This window comes from Chrysochloris asiatica, unplaced genomic scaffold (genome assembly GCF_000296735.1).
Source record: "Chrysochloris asiatica unplaced genomic scaffold, ChrAsi1.0 scaffold00088, whole genome shotgun sequence".
Taxonomy (NCBI): Eukaryota; Metazoa; Chordata; class Mammalia; order Afrosoricida; family Chrysochloridae; genus Chrysochloris; species Chrysochloris asiatica.
Genome location: NW_006408606.1, coordinates 11566821 through 11574322, shown reverse-complemented (window position 1 = coordinate 11574322; position 7502 = coordinate 11566821).

Below are 7502 nucleotides of genomic sequence, written 5' to 3'. Positions count from 1 at the left end.
GGACACAGAAGGTTAAATTTCATGTTGTGTTTTCCTACAAATGGAGAAGTGTGTCACTTATAGAATTGAGGCATTCCTGAGCAACCCATGCCAATTGACTCATGTTCAATGTGAAGTGCTGAATGTTTGAATCACCCCATCTTTATTAAATTATATTTAAAAGATGATAAATAGCTGCATAGAATAGATATATAATTCTTAGGAGACTATACATATTTAGTTCAATTGACAGTGAATTAATATTCTTATTGGCACAAGGGCACATTACAAGTGCTTTCATAACTTACAGCGCATTGGAAAAAAATATTTCATGGATGTACTTTATGTAAAAAAATTACCTCATGGCTTCACTGTTCTCTTCTTTATTTGATGAAGACTGTAGTGAAAAATTGAACCCCAAGACATATTACCCTAGATGACAGATGAAGTGCACAGGCACTGCTTACTGACAGAAAAAAGAATATATTGTGAAAATACTCAGCAAAATGTTTGGAGTGTCTATAACATTTTTAAAAATCCAAAATTGAAAAGCAAGTTCTATAGTTGTTTCATGTTAAGAACCACTGCAAAAAAATGGCACCAACTATTTCTTCCACAGCACTGTCTACTGAGCTGTGTTTGAGAATTTGTTGCAATGGTAACACAGAACTCAGATACCATACTCCCAGTTACGGAAATTAGTAGTGTAGTGAACAGATTACATGTCAGAACCAGAAAATGTGCAGGACACAGTTCTTTCAGTCAGGGCAGCCTCTCGTCAGCTGTGCCCACAGCTCTCTCTGCCTGGGCAATGTTACAAAGCTCTTTTAGGACTGTTCATAAATGCCCACAGGGCATACCATTGTTGTTGTTAAGTGCTGTTGAGTTGGTTCTGACTTACAGCAACCCTGTATACAAGTTTCCAAGGAGCAACTGGTGGATCTGAACTGCCAACCTTGCGGTTCTCAGTCCAGTGGTGATCCTGAAAAACGTCACACCAGGAGTCCTACTCTACCAGAAACCTCAGCCTAAAAGCACTCAGTTCTGTTTCCAAGGGTTAGTAAACCTAACTCCCCCAGTGGAAAGCAACCCCACAATGCAAGCAAGTCTTCTGCCCAAAGTCAGCCATCTTTACTTGTTCTGTGGGCCTGGGAATACCAGCGTTCTGTCTCATGCTCTGGCTCTTACCACTGCTCTGGTGTCGTGGCTTTTTGTCCCTGAGTCAAAGAGGTTCAATGTACAAAGATTTCAGGGTCCAAAGGCCGTGCTCCACTCCTGGCTCTTTCTTCTTTGATGGTAGTGATTTCCTAATTCCTGCTTCTGAGATGGATTATTTTATACACATTATTCCAAGAATTTAAAGATTTAAAAATTATAATTAACTCTGTCAGACACTTACAATTGAATCAGATAATCCATCAGCATCTACTCCCACCTTTTTTGCCCAGATACATCAGGAAAGAGTTGTTGGGTGAGGGTTTGTAAAGACTATGACTAAAAGAGAAATTAGGTAGTTCACTGCACTGGAATCTTTTCCATTGCTCTGGGCCTATGAGGAATCTCTAAAGAAGTTATATCTGTCTTCAGTTGAGTTGATACGTTTTTTAAAATTTGTGTCTAGAGAATCTCTCATGCTATTACCTCAAAACCATCTTTGTGAAGTGCCTATCTATTACTTATAAAGTTAACAAAATATTGGTGATATAACAAATGTGCAGTGGCAGGAATAATTGTGTTACAGCAGCAGAATTACTAGTGGATCTTTTGGTAAAGATGTCCAGTCAATGTGCTTTGAGTGTGGACTTCAAAACTGTCAGCTGGGGAGGAAGAGGGGGGCAAAGGGAAAGGAAAGCAGAATACACAGAAATATTTTCCTTCTCTGGTTTTGATTATAAGGAGCTCTGTTAGTGTAACGTAGTGGTTATGCGTCAGGCTGCTAACCTCAAGGTCAGCAGTTTGAAAGTACCAGGCGTCCTGTGTGAGAAAGATGAGACTTTCTGTTCCCATGAAGATTTATAACCTCGGAAACCCTATGCATGGTCACTATGAGTAGGAACCGACTCCATGGCACACCACCACCATTCCCACCAGTTCTGATTACAAAACAAATGAAGTTCCAAAGGGGACATAAAGTCACATTGTTTCAGTTTTCCTTCTTCTTCCTCTTTACATGATAATTGGGGAATGGACTTTGCTTATGAATGCAGATGCCCAAATTTGCAACAGAAACAGAGGATTCCTCACATAGAGTATTGGGTTGATTTTATTGTTGCAGTTGGGTGTCATCAGTCAACTCAGTTCCCAATCACAGTGACTTCATGCATAACAGAACTAAACACAGCCTGGTCCTGCATGATTGTCATAATTGTTACATCTGAGTCCATTGCTTCTGTCATTGTCCCAATCCATTGTATCGAGCATTTTCCTCTTTGTTGTTGACCCTCCACTTTATTAAGTCCTTCTCCAGATATGTGTCCCTCCTATCAACATGTCTAAAATATAAGAGACAAAGTCTTGCCATCCGGGCTTCTAAGGAGCATTTTGGCTATACTTCCAACACAGATTTGGTTGTTCTTCTGGCAGGCCATGGTATTTTCCATATTCTTCTCCAATGTCATTACTCAAAAGCATTAATTCTTCTATGGTCTTCCTTATTCATTGTTCAACTTTCACATGCATATGAGGTAGTTATGAAACTTTCACATGCTGATCCATGGAGCTGAGCCAAATGCCTTCAGGCTGAGGCTTATGGTGGAGTGGTGTGTCCTGTGCATGTCTGTCAGCTGTTGTTTGGAACAACTGTGCCTTGAACATTTTCAGATTTGTACTGTAGCTTGTTAACGTCTCCAATAAAACCCATTACTGTGAGTGTTGTCTCTGAGTTCTTTGTGACCATTGCAATGAATTATTGAATCCAGCTGAGGAGTAGAGAAAACTGTGGAAGGAATTGTTAGTACATCATTTTTAAAGCACTTAATAACAAGCTCTGGTAGCATAGTGGTTACGAGTTGGGCTGCCAACCTCAAAGTCAGCAGTTCGAAACTATCAGCAGTTCCGTGGGAGAAAGATGAGATGTTCTGCTCCCGTAAAGATTTAAAATTCTACTTGCATGTGATATTAATGATATTTTTGATGATTTCCACATTTGTTGCATCACCTGTCTTTGTAATGGGCACAAATACAGCTCTCTTCCAATCCATTGGCCAGATAGCTGCCTTTCAAATTTATTGGCAAAAGATGAGTGAGCCCTCCAGTGCGTTATCAATTTGTTTAAAGATTTCAATTTGTATTCCCTCAATTCCTGGAGTCTTTTTTTTATTTTTAAACTAATGGAGCTCTGGTAGCGAGTGGTTACGAATCGGGCTGTGAACCACAAGGTCAGCAGTACGAAACTACCAGTGGTTCCGCAGGAGAAAGATGAGGCGTTCTGCTCCTGTAAAGATTTACAGCCTCGGAAACCCTGTGCAGGGAAGCTATGAAACCGACTCCACGGCACTTAACAACAACAACAATGCCTTCAGTTCAGGTTGGACTTTTTCCTTCTGTACCATCACTTCTTGGTTATATGCTACCTCTTGAAATGGTTGAATACCGGCCAGTCGGTTCCAATTCATAGCAACTCTGTAAAGTGTTTCCTAGGAGTGCTTGGAAAGTTTGAACCCCACATTTGAGGTCAGAGCTTATTCTCCAGCATCATACCAGGACTCCATTTTTTTTTTTTTAATCTCAAAGCACCGTTCAATATAGCAAGTCAAGGCTTGTTTTTTCTTCTTCTTCTTCTTCAATTCTTTCAGCTTGAGAAACGGTGAGCATGTTCTTCCTTTTTTATTTTCTAACTCCAGGTCTTTGCACATTTCATTATAATACTTGACTTTATCTTTGGGAGCTGTCCTTTGAAAATTTCTGTTCAGTTCTTTTACTTGCTCATTTCTTCCAATGACTTTAACTTCTCTATTCCTGGTGTAGCGTAGCGTTTACGAATGGGTCTGCAAGCCGTAAGGTCAGCAGTTCAAAACTACCAGTTGTTCCGTGGGAGAAAGATGAGGCGTTCTGCTCACATAAAGATTTACAGCCTCGGAAACACTGTACAGGGTCGCTATGGGTCGGAATCGACTCCACGGCAAACAACAACATTCCTGGTGTGGTGTTGTGGGTTAATGCGCTGGACTGCAAGGTTGATTTGAACTGCAAACTTGGTGGTTCAAGCTCACCAGTAGCTCCTCAGAAACACTATACAGGGTCTCTATGGGCTGGAACCGACTCAACAGCATTTAACAACAACAACGATAAATGCTGAAGAGAAAGTTTCAGAATCTCTTTTGGCATATATTTTTGTCTTTTCTGTTTTAACAACCTTTTGTTTTCTTCCTGTCTGATGTTCTTGATGTCATCCCACAACTCTTCTGGTCTTTGGTCATTAGTGTCTAATGCTGTTCTTGAGATGATCCCTAAATTCAGATGGAATATATTCAAGGCCATACTTTTGCTCTTATGGACTTCTTTTAATTTTCTTCAGGTTCAGACTGAACTTAGATATGAGCAATTGATGGTCTGTTCCACAGTAGCCCTCTGTCCTTGTTTTAGCTGATGATATGAAGCTTTTCCACTGTCTCTTTCCACAGATGTAGTCAATTTGATTTCTGTGTACTTCATCTGGTAAGGTCCAGGTGGATGGCCATCTTTTATATTGTTTAAAAGAAGGTATTTGCAATGAATGTTGGTCGTCTTGCTGCCCACCCCCCCAATTGCCTTTTTGCATTAGTTTTACCAAGAAGATAAAGATCATTTGGCCCTTGAGCTTCTTTAGTAATAAATGACAAATACTGCTGTTGTTTTTAAATGCCACTGAGTCAGTTCTGACTCATAGCAATCCCATAGGATTTTCAAGGAATAACTGCTGAGTTTGAAATGCTGGCCTTGTTGTTCAAACTGACCTTGCAGTCCAGTTCTTTATTCTATAGCATCACATCAGAATAATCTAATTTCTATTTCCCATGTCTGATAATCCAGAATGATATGGCCTCATTACCCTTTAGCATGGAACTGCCTTTGGGAGTTATCCTATCCAAGGTCATAATAGAACACCACATTAGTCATTAGCAACACCTATTAAAAAAACAGATCCTCAAAATTCCTCTGTAAAATTATTCATCTCGGGATATTTGGTTTTGGCATTCAAGATAACGTTTTTAAGAATCTAAATTCCAGACCAATATGAAATCCCCAAGATTTGATTTCTTCAAGTCTTGAGGAAAATGCATCAGAGTTTCTCTTATTAATTTACTGATGTATTAAAGACCTGGTGCTTGTTTCGCAGGACTCAGACTTCCAATGGCAGGTGGGACTAATAATGATTCAAGTTAATGCCCACAAAAGTCTGCTTGAGAAGATACACAAATTTAAACCAAATATGGAATATTACAAAGTTTAACTATATATGCTTCACAACTAGCCATATGAAAGAAAATCATTGTATAAGTGTGACTATTAGATGAGAAGGAGCCCTGGTGGGAGCTCTAGGAAAAACACTCAATTGCTAACCACAAATTTGGTGGTTCAAACTTACCAGCAGCTCCTCAGAAACACTATACACAGTTGTTATGAGTAGGAGAAAAACTGATGACACTTAACAACAAAACAACATTAAATGAGAAAAATTTGAGTTTAACACACAGAACAACTGATGCTAGAAACTTTTATCCTGATAATCTGCTCATCAATAAATTCTTCTTTTCAGTTCACAGCAGGATATGTTCAAATTATAAAGCTGCCAACTAGGCAAGCCAAACTCATAAGAAACAACTAAGGGAACTATCCTTAAGTATTGCTTTTGGCCACAGTAGACTCTCATTAATTTTCCTTTCAGTTTTAAGAAGTAGAATACTTTGTCCCGCCATGAATTCTAGTTTATTTTAAATATATATAGCTTTAAATAAGCTATACTTTTGGATTTAAAATAAAGTTTGACTGATTATCCCAGTAATGTAAAACTTATGCTTAGAATCCAAAAGAAATATTCCAGTCATCATTCTATATAAGACTCACTGTACACTTGGTATTACCCTTAACCCTAAGTCTTCTTTTGTTTATCCATTACTTAAGGCCAGCTATGACAAAAGCAGAAAAGCAATAGAATTATTGTAAATCTATACTATGCTGTGAAGAACAAGTTCATTCATTCCAACCATATCACACTATCATATACCTAACAGAAAATTATGTAACACTTAAAGACAGGCAAAAAGATTACTGGGTGTTCTTTCATTTCAACACTGGCCTAAGTATTCAGTTGTCCAGGTAGTGTTATAATTCTGTAGCAGCAGAGGTTGATTTACAGGTTTTTGTTTATTAGAGATGTTAAAGTTTCTGTTTGGAAGAATAGATAGCTATGAAAGCTCATTGCCCTATAGACAGTTACTAGTTTTATATTTAATCCAGCACTATCCTAATATTCTGTTAAAATGTCCACATATAAATATAGTCCTTAAATGTTCTTTGAATCAATTAATAACATTATTGAGCCTCTCACTTATTAATATGTTAAATAATATCTTTGATACATTCATATTACGTTAGTGGGATATTCATGGTTTTAAACTTTTAATAATTATATTTAATATACCCTAAATTTTAAGTCTGACATTACAATAATAATTACAACAAAACTATCAATGCATAAACTTAGCATTGTGAAACGATCACACTTTAGAACTAAGAGACCTTAAGGAACTCCTACTACATTTTTTCCAATTTCCTGAAGCAAGAAAGCTAGTAAGTAAGAAAAAAAATCTTGATTATATCTTTTCCCCTGCCCTTATACAAGACAAATCCCCCAATTCTAGACATTTTTATCACCTTACTATTTCTTCAATTAGATTTAGCTACAGTCACCCAAGTCCAGCTACTATTATCCCTTATTGCAAAACTGCAATATCCTCCTAAATTATATTCTTATTTTCACTGTGTCTATTTATTCTGCAAATTGAAGCCAGAGTGCCCATTTAGAAATGTTTACTTCATCATGGCACACCATATTTAAAACATCAAATGGTCCATAACAGAGTCAAAATTAATTAACATGAGCCTTGTGTGATTTAGACTCTATTTCATCAGCCATATCCCTGGTTTTTCTAATCTCTAGGTCAGGACTTGGAAAACTTTTTCCATAAGGTTCTATGTTATGAATTGAATTGTAGTCTCCAAAAATGATGAGTTGTAAATCCTTACCCTTATACCTATGGATGTAATTCCATTTCAGAATAGATTTTTCTTTGTATGTTCATGAAGATTTTTCAGTGTAGGATATATTTACATCAGTTACTTTTGAGAAAATGAAAAAGCAGATCCAGAACAGAAGAAAGCAAAAATAAATGAAGAAGATAGATGCCACACAAAGAGCACAAAGGAACAGAGGAATAGAAGCTAAAGAGAGAAAAGAACCTTCCCCCGGTGCTGACAGCAAGAAAGATTTTCCCTAGTACTTATTGTTGTTAAGGAGCTCTGGTAGCGTAGTGGTTACGAAT